Source organism: Lissotriton vulgaris, chromosome 3_1 (genome assembly GCF_964263255.1).
Source record: "Lissotriton vulgaris chromosome 3_1, aLisVul1.2, whole genome shotgun sequence".
Taxonomy (NCBI): Eukaryota; Metazoa; Chordata; class Amphibia; order Caudata; family Salamandridae; genus Lissotriton; species Lissotriton vulgaris.
The window spans coordinates 829569810-829582035 of NC_141689.1; the positions used below are offsets into that span (position 1 = coordinate 829569810).

The following is a 12226-nucleotide window of genomic DNA, read 5'->3' on the forward strand; positions in this document are numbered from 1 at the left end:
CAGATATCAGGAGGTGCAAGTCCCTCCATATGAACTCAGTTATGTTGCACTAACATTTTAACACAGCTTGCAGTGTGACCCCTGTGTTTCTTTAAGTATCAAGATTCGCACAGATGCACATTGAGAATGCAGGATGGAGGCATGTTGTCCCATGAAGGTCGCCATCAAGCATTTGCTACTTTTTGCAAAGTATTACGATCTAGTTCTGGTCTCTTAAGGCAGATGGATGGAAATTTGTAGTGCGAAGATCCACTGCAGTGTGAACGTTGTCTGCATCCCTCGCACTATTAAGGGAGAGGCTTGTCTCAGGGCAATACAAATGTTGGGCTGCATCATGCCCCATCGTAAAATGGATGCAGTGCTACAGCGCTGTAGTTTTCCTTTCACAAACCATCACAATATGGTTGTTTAGTTCAATTGGATTTGTTGATGAGAATGAAAAATGCTAGTATCTTAAGTTATTAAAGAAGAGCCCAGGACTAACTAATGTATCCTTAGTGACATGGAGTCAGCCTGTAAGGTTAGGGGACACAGCCTAGAGCACCTATGAAAATCACAAAAGGCACCACTGGTATTACTAACCTGGTACATTCATTGGTCATTTTTTGGCACAACTCATGTATTGTATGTTGTGCGAGGAATGCAGGTTGTAAGAGTACCCATTTATCAACTACTGTTTAATTATACACTTTTAATGACACAAACTACCACCATTACATTCCCAATTCAAAGGGTATTTTATTAACCTAGAACAGAGCAAGGTTACTCATTAGTTATCATTCTCAACTTTCATTCTTGTTCAACACAAAAGTATAAAATATATACCAGTTCACAAGAAATAATATCAAACTGGACAGGACATTTAAAAATAAAAAAGTGATTTTGACAAAAGAGGTGTTCAGGAAACGAGATCTTGCAGGCTGAAATAAAGGAAAAAAGAAAACATGTCACTTAAAGGGTTATCAAATATACATTCAGTGTCAAGATTGTACACTTGTAACGATTATTTTTAAGATTGTCTCACAGTCTTAAAGTGTTTTTTTCAAAAAGGTTCATACAATGGAGCGAGTGCAGATAAAAACAAAACTACCGAAACTCGACATTCTTTATTTATGTTCAAGTTCAACAAATATAGACCCTCACAGCATTGATTCCTCTAAAGGATTGAAGTTAAATTCTTGAACTCAAATAAAGCACTCATTATTAAAGTGAAATAGCACCATCGAGAAAGCGCTTGTTGGTTTTTCTTGTTTAGTTTAAAGAGGACAAAACCGGGATTCTTTTTAGGTCGAGAACCGTAGGCTGCGCTTGCGCAGTCTCGGTCAGAGATTTAATGATTCTTAGTATAGGGGTTTGAACCCGCCCCTCTTCTCCATTGGCTGGCCTCGTAAATGCTGGCCAGCCATTGGAGGAGAGGGGCGTCACTCCCTTTAAGCCCCGTCTTTTCCCGATTCGGGGCGTGTTTTTTAGGTTCTTTCTCTGTGTGACGTCTTCAGTCACTCAAACCTAAAAAACACGCCCCCAGTCTGAAACGGACGGGGCTTACATCATCGGTTTGCAGCGCTGTGGTTTGTTCCTGCCCCTAGGGATTGCGGCAGCGTCATCGGCCTGCCGTGCTGGGATTGGCTCCCGCCTGTTTCCCTATCATTCTCTTTTTCCATTTATTTTCCTTTCCTTTATCTCTTTTAGGGGGCGTGCCCTCTACGGGCCGGGCTTTCATTTGCCAGCGCTAATTCTCGGCTGTCCGTTTCTCGTCCTCTATTGTAGTCTGGGCATCGGCTCGGGCACGCTCCCGACTGCTCGCTGTTTCCCCATCATTCTCTTTATCCATTTATTTTCCTTTCCTTTATCTCTTTCTCTCCCTAGCTTTGGGTGTGATGTTGGAAACATAACCCTTCTCCCGAACAAAGAATGCGGTTCCACCTACAACCACAGCCGAAATTAGGTATTTATTTAGTTCACGGCTACAGTAGCTCATCTGTCTCTAACTCTAACAGAAAGAACAAAGCACCAATCCTCATGGAAGAAGATAAAAACATTCCTTTAAATAGTTTGTTATTTGAAAACAGTGTCCAGCTGGTGCATATTAATAAAAACATGCTCCCTTTCTGTTTTCCTGGCTTCAGCTGTGACTTGGTGCTTTTCAGGCCTAACAGCTAAAAGCTGCCAGCGGAGCCGCGCCATCACCCACGCTGAGAGCAATCTCTGTGCAACTCGGGACCAAGGGTGGCTGATCGGTTACAGCAATTTGAAAGACTGCAGTAATTGCAGTGCGGGATCTTTCCTCTCATGCCATACAAGTAGGAATATAGGTCAGACGTAATGCATTTGGTTAAGTATCTGAACCGAAAAGCTCAATTTCCACACTCTTTAGTACACGCGGGGTCGCTGGTGCCAGGCCTCGCCGCTTTAAAATGTTTCAGGGGGCGTGCCCTCTGCGGGCCGGGCTTTCATTTGCCGGCGCTAATTCTCAGCTGCCTGTTTCTCGTCCTCCATTGTAGTCTGGGCATCGGCTCAGGCACACTCCCGACTGCTCGCTGTATCCAGACGCGCCATTTAAATGGTGTTTATGTTAAGGGAGTCGTGTTCAGTGTGACTGATCCCATGTAAACTGATGTCGTTGTCACTTTATATTAGACTCTGCACCTTCGCCGAGGCAGCAATCGAGGCCGGCAGCTGAGTGGCTGCCAGATGAAATATTCAGCTCGTTTCCGTTTGAAGCTGCACAGGCCCCATTGTTCTCACTGGAGGGGCTGATTAACCCCTGTCGGGGCCTGGACACTGTCAGGTAGATTTGCATGAGGAAAAAAGGGAAATCTGATTATTGGTAACACGTGTGCAGTCAACGTAAACTAGGGGTAAAAGGCACCATTGTTTGAGGTGAGGGGGCCTTGTGCGTGTACTGTGCAGTGTGAGAGGAAGCTTGTAAGGCGCTTCCACTCAGTATAATACTATAATTGTACATCCCCTACAGCACTCTTCAACATGTAAATTCAGTATGTGGTGTGTGAGTAGTTTAACCAGCCTCTATGCCCGTTTTCTGTGTCTCTGCTCCATCCTGCTTGTGATCCGGTTTTTCGTGCCTCTGTTCCCTTGTGATCTGGTTTTTTCGTGCCTCTGTTCCCTCCTGCTTGTGATCTGGTTTTTTCGTGCCTCTGTTCCCTCCTGCTTGTGATCTGGTTTTTTCGTGCCTCTGTTCCCTCCTGCTTGTGATCGTTTTAGGTTTTGACTAGCCAATGCTTACGAAGTAAGCATTCGCTAGAAAAAACCTAATGAGTATAGTATAGGGGTTGGAATACACCCCCGTCATCCATTGGCTAGCTCCATAAATGGAGGCTAGCCATTTGAAGACACGTTTGTCCGTCAATGCAGGACCAGATTCGGGGGCGTTCCTGAGATTTTTTGGCTTTTGGCTACGTCAGCCGAAAGCCGGTTCTCGGGAACGCCCCCGAATCTGATCCGGCATTGAAGGCACCGCCTCCCGTTCCCGCCCCCCTACCGCTGCCTCTGTAGTTCGCCCCTAGCGCTTTGGGGCGCTTCATTGTCCTCGTAGCGCTTGGGAGCGCTTTTTGATGCCAATCCCGAGAGCCCACCTCGCTTTATTATTTACGTTGATCGAGAGCCCACCTCGATTTCATCCCCGTGATCGCCGCCCGCCTGCCTGTCTGAATAGGGCCGCCGCGCTGCCCGCGGCGACCCGGAAGTGCTCGGCCGGCCGGCCAATTGCAGCGCGGCCGGCCGGAGGTCCCGCCCCTGAGCTCGGGGGAAGGAAGAAGAGAAGCATGGCGGCCGTTACAGGGCTCCTCTGACCTGAGGGAGCCCCAGAGAAGGAGGAGGAGGCGCGCCTGGAGGAGCGGTAGCGGAGGGGGCGCGAGGCACATTGTCGGTGCCTGCCCCCGCCGCGCAAAAGGGAAGAGAGGACGAGTGTGGCCGGCCTCTGGGGCCACACTCGTGGGAGATGTCTGTGTGCGTCTAGTCTGTGTGTGTCTTGTCGGTGTAGTGTGGTGTGCGAGGCAGTCTGTGGTGCTGCATGTGTGGACGCTGCTGTTCTGTATGTGTACAGTATGTCACAGAAACTGACAGCCGTGCTAGTGATGTCAGAGGGCGGTGTGAGAGGAGGGCATGCCCCCAATGCAAGGCAGGGAGGTGGGGCGCGCGGACAGCGGCACGAGCCGGACAGACCTGTGCACCGACCGCCGAGTGCATCAACCATCACCGTGACTGCGCCGCCTGCCGAGCGCCCTCCGCAGTTGCGAGAGCCCTTCCCGCACAGCCCTGTTTCTTGTGACCCGACCCTTCCCCTGCTCTAAACTCCACTGAACCCAGAAAACCCCCACTGAGTCCACCTGGAAGGATGGCGGTGACGATCCTGCTCTGGGCCCCCTGCTTACTGCTGCTACTGCCCGCCCGGCCGGTGAGTGAGCATCGAAAGGTGTTTGCATGTGTGAGAGAGCAGGCACAAGGCTGAGGGTAGAGGAAAATCCACAAACCCTGGGATGCCTGCACTGCTTTCCTGTTGTGCCTCAGTTCAAGTATATGGGGGGACTGAGCTTTACCTGGTGTGAGACTCCACTGGAGTGCGTGGGACCGTTAAAGATCCTCAGGTGTGAGGTTCCACTTAACAGGCTGCCTAGGTGTGAGACAACAGATATGTAAGTGCGAGACTCGACTTAAGTGCATGGGCCAAAGGAAGCTGTCAGGGTGTGAGACTCCACTTAAGTGTATAGGACAATGGAGACTGTCACGGAGTGAGACTCCATTTAAGTGCATGGTGCAATGGAGGCTGCCAGGATGTGAGATCCCATTTAAGTGCAATAGACAACTGAGGACGTGTAAGTGCAAGACTTCACTAAGTGCATGGGGCAACGGTGACTGTCAGGGCGTGAGACTACTTAAGAGGATGCATGGGGCAACGGAATATGTCAGGGTGTGAGACTCCACTCAAGCGTATGGGAATGAGACAACTGACGAAGCCTATGTGTGCGACTTTCTTGTAATTCACTCAGTCAGTTAGACTGTCCAGGTTTATAACTTTCGTCATTTAACACATTTCCAGCTCATTTGATGAAGTCAGGACTGGAGACCTCTTCTCTTAGTACTGCAACCTGTACGTTAATCAATTAAAGCGCTTCGACACCTCGCCATAGGTAGTTAGCGCTATATAGATGCAATTACAATTACTGCCTATTCATTCACTCGCCACTTTAACGAATGTTTGGAGAGAAAGCCGCTACGTGAGGGCTTAGCGGAAGTGCTGTTTGCTGTCTGACATTCCAGTTGATAAAGCATGCATAGCCGCCGCACTACTCGCGTGCCTAGAGTGCAGCAAGCGCAGGATGCATGCTCCGCCTGGTGTACGTTGCTCCCTGCTGCAGCTACGTGTTGGAATAAAAGTGGGCGAATAATGCAAGAGTAGGGCGCACAAGTACCAACGTGCAGCAGGTGTGGTTGGTGCATGTGTGCCTAGGTGCACATATCCACGTGTGCGAGGGGCGGCGCGCGAGTGAAGAGTTTTCATGCGCGAGAGTTCGAGTGCTGTGATTGGTGGCTGCGTTAATTCCCGGCGCGTGTCCTAGGATGTTGCACACAGTGGGGGAATGGAATACTCGCTGCATATGTCTTATCAAGCGGTGTGCACATAGGGCTAAGCAAGTGGCGGATGTCTGCTAAGCTTGGTGCTCACATGATGCCCAGGACGCACCAGACCGTCGGTGGGTGCCTGCAGAGCTATGTCCATATGTTCCCCTACAGCCCTCTAGGGCGCACCCTTCAGGGTGTCTCGGGGGCATCTCTCAACACACTGTACGGCGAGAGGTTCACACTGACTGCGTTACTGCTGTCCAGTTTGTGCCATGCTGTAAATGCATGCAGTGCAGTCGCCATGTCTGATGTTCGTATCAGCGCCGGGCATACGCAGAGTTCTGCCCGTGCGTGCCCACTGCCCAGAGCCCAGCAGGCGGAGACGGCGAGAGGCATGCACTTCAGGATGCATCAGGAAGTGGTTCAGGGATAGCGGCATGCCGCATAAACACGTCCGTGACGCAGCGGTTGTCAGGGCGCATGTTATGGGTCCCCTACATTGGTGTCTTGTGGAATAACATGACAACTCTGACAGCACGGAGTTCTGGCTTCTCTCGGTTTGAGACCAAGCTGACGAAGGAGATACTATTAGTGCTAGAGTGGACAAGGGTATGCCCGGACGTGGGTCTCTTGCTCGCTGTGCCACTGGATTCAAGCTAGCCTGGCTGATGAGGGGTGAAACCCCGAAACCATTCCCAGGATGCTTGTTTCCGGTCCAGGGAGGACCTGGCCTGGCAGTTCTGGCTGGACTGTCCAGTCCATCATCTTGTGTTTGCAGTGGCACCGGGCCATTGAACCCTGATATTTGCTATATTTTACTACTACAATTGCAGTCCAAGGGGCCATGCCCTTGCTTACACCAGCGCCTAAAGCATGCAAGCTATGCTACTGGATGACAAATTGTTTCTGCATTGGTGACGTTGATGGCGCTGTTGCTATCGCCAGGCATTCTATGTTAACTAATTTTTATAAATGCATGTGGATCTGTGGCTGTGGTAAACTCCGCAAGGAAAGTTAAGGGGGGTTAGGGGAGGGTCTAGGGAAGGAGCTCTCTGAGAAAGATGTCTGAACTTGTTTGGACCAGGTGACTTTGAGGTCCAGGAGGAAGTTCTATCCCGACACCCACCTTTACCCCATATGGGCTGAGCACCTTTCAGAGCTCCATAGTAAGGCAGCCCTGCATGGATAGGTGAGTTAGACTCATTTTATTTGGGTCCTTACCCTCTAATCTACAACCTCACTGAGCAAGGACTGGGGCGAGAAGGAATGATTGCGAGTCCTATGCGGTAATGCTGCTTGCACCGCAACTATTGATGCCCCTAAGCAAGTTTGAGATCTTGAGTGCTGCGGTTGTTCAGAGGAAGTGAGGCGTGTATGTTAAACTGTCTGGTCTGGTCCCAAACTTTAGGAAGCCCCGACCGAACCAAAAAGCATTTCACCCAAACAAGCCAATCGCTGAAGACAGTTGACCAAACCTCCGTCTAAGTGTGCTCTCATGAGCTCTGGCAGATATTGAAAGATGCCTGTAACAGACCTAGAAAAAAAGCATAAACAAAGTCAATGGTTCTGATGTTGGCCACCAGTCGTTTGGCTTTGTCAATGCTTGTTTCCTGCTTTCTGCTAAATTTTAGTCCTGGGGAAGCTCGTCAACCATCAATCAGGAAGTATATTTTTGGGGCTTAAAAAGCACACTTTTCCCCAGGCGTACCTGCCTGGCTCTTAAATGAACTACTTTGTGTGTGGATACGCTCCTTGTGAAAGGGTGGAATGCTGTCACTCACAGTGAAGCTAGCCAATTGCTGAAGTGGGTTGAAGAAAAATGTGAATGACACAGCAGACGAATGGTTGAAAGGGCTGGCTGAAAGCCGCTATGCCCATAAGTAAGTATATATGTAATTGCCATCAAATCAAAAGGTCTTAGCTAAAGCCAGATATTATGAGCAAAGCATCGCCGAGGGTATGGTCACTGATGCATGTATAAGGCCCATTTCTTCTGACACAGAAGCAACTGGATGAGGCTGAATAAAGTGTCCTGATGCACACATGTCCTTGCCTCTCTGCTCGACGGCTGACAGTGCTGCCTGATGAGTAGGATAGAGCTGGGTAGCAATCAACATCCATAATCTGACAGTAGTGCCTAGAGACTAACTTGTTGGTGTACATGCGCTACATATACGCATACAATATTGTGTAACAGCTGTCTGGTGCCTTCGCTGCTGTGTAGCATGTCCCTTTTTATCTGGTTAAGGCGGTATTAATATCTGCTTATTTGGCATGAGTTGCACCAAACACTGGTGACACATTTTCTATTATGTAAAACTTCTTGGCAGGTTAAGCGTGTGATCCAACAGCAGTAGCTGGTGTCTAGCCATTGTCTTACACATTTTTCTAGCGAAGTGAGGTGTGAATTGCATCAGCCCAGGAATGCAGACTGGTGCCAGCAAGGTGTGGCGCTGGTTGTTCCCTGTGCCAGGATTGTTGCCTTTCCATCTAGTCGCCCCCGCTGGAAGCACTCCTAAACTCTAGTGAGGATGGAGCACCAGCCTCCAGGTCAGTATGTAGTACTATTGCACCCTAGCAGTACTATGTAAACTTTGCAGAGCTAAGGTTACACCGTTGCCCTTGCATTCCAAAGTTAAGCTGTCAGGATAGCTCAGTGATCTGATTGTTTGGCACTGGGAAATGTCGTGAGATGAAGGTCAGGTGTTTGAATTACATCCTGGCTGGCGAAGTCTTTCATAATTCAGAGGTCGGTAAATTTACTACCCTAATTTGTCTAATTGTAACACATGCTGCTTACAGCATGTAAAGTGCCTTCTCTCGTCCTCATTATGGTAAGCCCACCGATCTGCTTGTCACTCTGCCCCACCCACCTCTATATTTACAGATACCAGGTAACTCTGAGATGTGGTTACATGGGTGTTACAAACTGGAATTTCAGTATCTACTAAGAAATAAGATCATTCTGGGATTGATTTCTCTTGGTAAATCCTCATTTTCCATGGGATTGCATTCTCAGATTTTGTTTTAAGTCTATGGATTAACCTACCAAAACCAATGGCATTCCAACGGATCTCATAAATATAATGGGGGCTAGTAACTTCTGCCATTGAAACGAATGGCCTCACGTAGTGGTCAATCTTCTAGGCTGATAGTCACTCACTACAGCATTGTGAAACTGCCTCAGCTACATTTGCCTCCATACTGAGCATCCTCTGTGTAAAGTTGAGTTTATCTGTGCTCTTGAAGTCAAGTCTGGAACGAACAATCTAGCTGGACATCCGCTACCAGCCGCATAAGATAATTCACAGATATTAGCTGACCACCCTCTAACAAACATCCCATTACTGGAATTGTGGCTACTCTGTCAACTTTCCAAGCCCAACGGACAGACAGAATGGCTCTTGTTTGCACTGCCTGGGACTCATACTTTAGGCCATCACGGAGACTTAAGCACGCAATAGGTGTAGTGCAAGCCTTGAGGAAGAAGCAAGGGGTGAGACCCTGGCAGTGTGAGTGATACAGGTCTTAGGCCCCTGTGGTGATGCGATTTGGGGTGCATGGGTGGAGTGCGAGCCCCTAACGTGGCCTGGGAGTATACGGTCTCCAGAACCCAGGGAGGTACAGCAGGCCCTAATGCTCAGGTTATGTTGTTAGGTGGTGATTTCTTGTTAACCTTTGCCACAATGGCATTGGCAACCTGCAAACATTTGGTCACAGAGTGTGTGTGTGTGGGGGGGCTCTCTGTGGGTGTTTGTGTGTGTCATTTGCGAGAGATAAAGCTAGTTGCATTGTAAATGACAATGCCATTTATTTATGTTTTTAAAAAAAACACAAATAAAAATAATGTCAAGAGCAATGCCTATAGCTCTAACTTTAACAAAGGCAAAACCATTGCATTGTAAATGCTTGTTTTTTTTATGCCTCTGTTCCCTCCTGCTTGTGATCCGGTTTTGTGTGGCTCTGTGTGTGTGTCTGGCTCTGTCTGTGTATGTGTGTGTGTGGCTCTGTGTGTGTGTGTGTGGCTCTGTCTGAGTGGCTCTGTGTGGCTGTGTGTGTGGCTCTGTCGGAGTGTGTGTGTGGCTCTGTCTGTCTGTGTGTGTGTGGCTCTGTCTGTGAGGCTCTGTCTGAGTGTGTGTGTGGCTCTGTCTGTGTGTGTGGCTCTGTCTGTGTGTGTGTGTGGAACGGTGTGTGTGTGTGGCTTGGTGTGTGTGTGTGTGGTTGTGTGTGTGTTTGGCTCTGTCTGTGTGTGTGTGGCTCTGTCTGTGTGTGTGTGGCTCTGTGTGTGTGGCTCTGTCTGTGTGTGTGTGGCTCGGTCTGTGTGTGTGTGGCTCTGTCTGTGTGTGTGTGGCTCTGTCTGTGTGTGTGTGGCTCTGGGTGGGTGTGTGTGTGGCTCTGGGTGGGTGTGTGTGTGGCTCTGGGTGGGTGTGTGTGTGGCTCTGGGTGGGTGTGTGTGTGGCTCTGGGTGGGTGTGTGTGTGGCTCTGGGTGAGTGTGTGGCTCTGTGTGTGTGTGTGTGGCTCTGTGTGTGTGTGGCTCGGTCTGTGTGTGTGTGGCTCTGTCTGTGTGTGTGTGGCTCTGTCTGTGTGTGTGTGGCTCTGTCTGTGTGTGTGTGGCTCTGTCTGTGTGTGTGTGGCTCTGGGTGGGTGTGTGTGTGGCTCTGGGTGGGTGTGTGGGTGGCTCTGGGTGGGTGTGTGGGTGGCTCTGGGTGAGTGTGTGGCTCTGGGTGGGTGTGCGTGTGGCTCTGGGTGGGTGTGTGTGTGGCTCTGGGTGGGTGTGTGTGGCTCTGGGTGTGTGTGTGTGCGGCTCTGTCTGTGTGTGGCTCTGTCTGTGTGTGGCTCTGTCTGTGTGTGGCTCTATCTGAAATGAATTAAATGAAAGCAAATTTATAACGCGCGTACTCAGCCCAATGGGCATCAAGGCGCCTAACCAAAATGTTTGCATGACCAGAGAGCTAATTACTAGTAGGCTTTCCTGAAACACCGTGCTTTGAGGGCCTTTTTGAAGAGGGGCAGTGAGGATAAGGACTTAAGCTCCAAGGGGACTGCATTCCAAAGACGAGGGGCAACTGAAGAGAAAGCTCTTCCTCCCCATCTAGTCTTCTTAGTCCGAGGGATCACCAAGAGATTCAGCTGTGCTGAACGTAAACATCTGCTGTGAACATAGCCAGAGAGAAGTGATCCCAACCCATCAGATGTTCCAGCTCTCAGAGCCCTATGCACTAGACAAATGATTTTAAAGGAGATACAGTGCTCTATCGGAAGCCAGTGGAGGCTCTTTCTTGCTAGTGTCGCAGAGGAAGAGCAGGGAATGTCTAGTACAAATCTTGCTGCCGCATTCTGTACTGTTTGGAGGCGTTGGATCAGTCCCTTATTGATCTCTGCATACAGTGCGTTGCAATAGTCCAGTCTTGAACCGACCAACACAACCACTGTGTTTCCTAGCTTGCGGGGAAAGATAATGCACTATTCATCGGAGAATTTTGATAACTCCCCAACAGGTGGCCACCGTTCTATCGACCTGAAGGGTCATTGCCAGCGACGTATCAAAAATGACTGCAAGGTTTCTAGCTGAATGAGAGGGGACCGGGCAGGTTCCCAAGGATGGAGGCCGCCATTCATTTGACAACACATCATGGTCCCTTCCAAAGATCAGCACCTCGGTCTTATCGCCATTCAGCCTCAAGGAGTTGAGTATCATCCAGTCAGAGACTGATTGCATACAACTCCTGAAGCTGAAAGCGGAGGCGCTAACCGATTGGGCCAGCGACACCATGATCTGAGTGTCGTCTGCGTACAACACCACCTCCATTCCCTGCGCTTTTACTAATCTCGCTAGAGGGGCCACATGAGGGGCCACATAAATGTTGAATAGGGTCGGGCTTAAAGCCGAGCCCTGTGGTACCCCACATTGCAGAGATTTAGCAGGGGAGAAGTATTCTCCCAGTTTGACCCTCTGTTCTCTAAGGTCTAGAAAAGAGGACAGAAGGCTCAAAGCTGGCCCCTCCACTCCTATCTCCCTCAAACGAGATGTTAAGATCGAGGGAGATAGGGTGTCGAATGCTGCGGTCAGATCGAGTAAGACCAGCAGCGTTGTCCACTTTCATTCTGATGTTGTTTGTCACCATAGTGAGCGCAGACTCTGTGTTATGGAGTTTCCTGAGCCCATGCTGGGTCTGATCTAAAAACCCAGAGTCCAGGAAGGCAGACAAGTGCGAGTTCCGATGGGCCTCAAGCATTTTGGCGGGGGCAGGAAGTAAGGAGATGGGTCTGAAATTCTTTAAGATTGCGGGGTCAAGGGAGGGCTTTTTAAGTAGCGGCTTGAAGATCGTCTGTGTGTGACTCTGTGTGTGTGTGGCTCTGTCTGCGTGTGTGGCTCTGTGTGCGTGTGTGGCTCTGTGTGCGTGTGTGGCTCTGTGTGTGTGTGGCTCTGTGTGTGTGTGGCTCTGTGTGTGTGTGGCTCTGTGTGTGTGTGGCTCTGTGTGTGTGTGGCTCTGTGTGTGTGTGGCTCTGTGTGTGTGTGTGTGGCTCTGTGTGTGTGTGTGTGGCTCTGTGTGTGTGTGGATCTGTGTGTGTGTGGATCTGTGTGTGTGTGGCTCTGTGTGTGTGTGGCTCTGTGTGTGTGTGGCTCTGTGTGTGTGTGGCTCT

General features: G+C 49.6%; 1 protein-coding gene across 1 annotated transcript in view; it reads right to left on the reverse strand.

Annotated features, from left to right (window-relative positions):
- Positions 1-718: 718 nt before the first annotated feature.
- LOC147727090 (uncharacterized) overlaps positions 719-12226 on the reverse strand; it is a 681874-nt gene continuing 670366 nt past the window's right edge. The window contains exon 11 of the mRNA XM_086961139.1: positions 719-920. The gene's annotated coding sequence lies outside the window, so the exon portion shown is untranslated. The remainder of the gene's footprint in view (positions 921-12226) is intronic.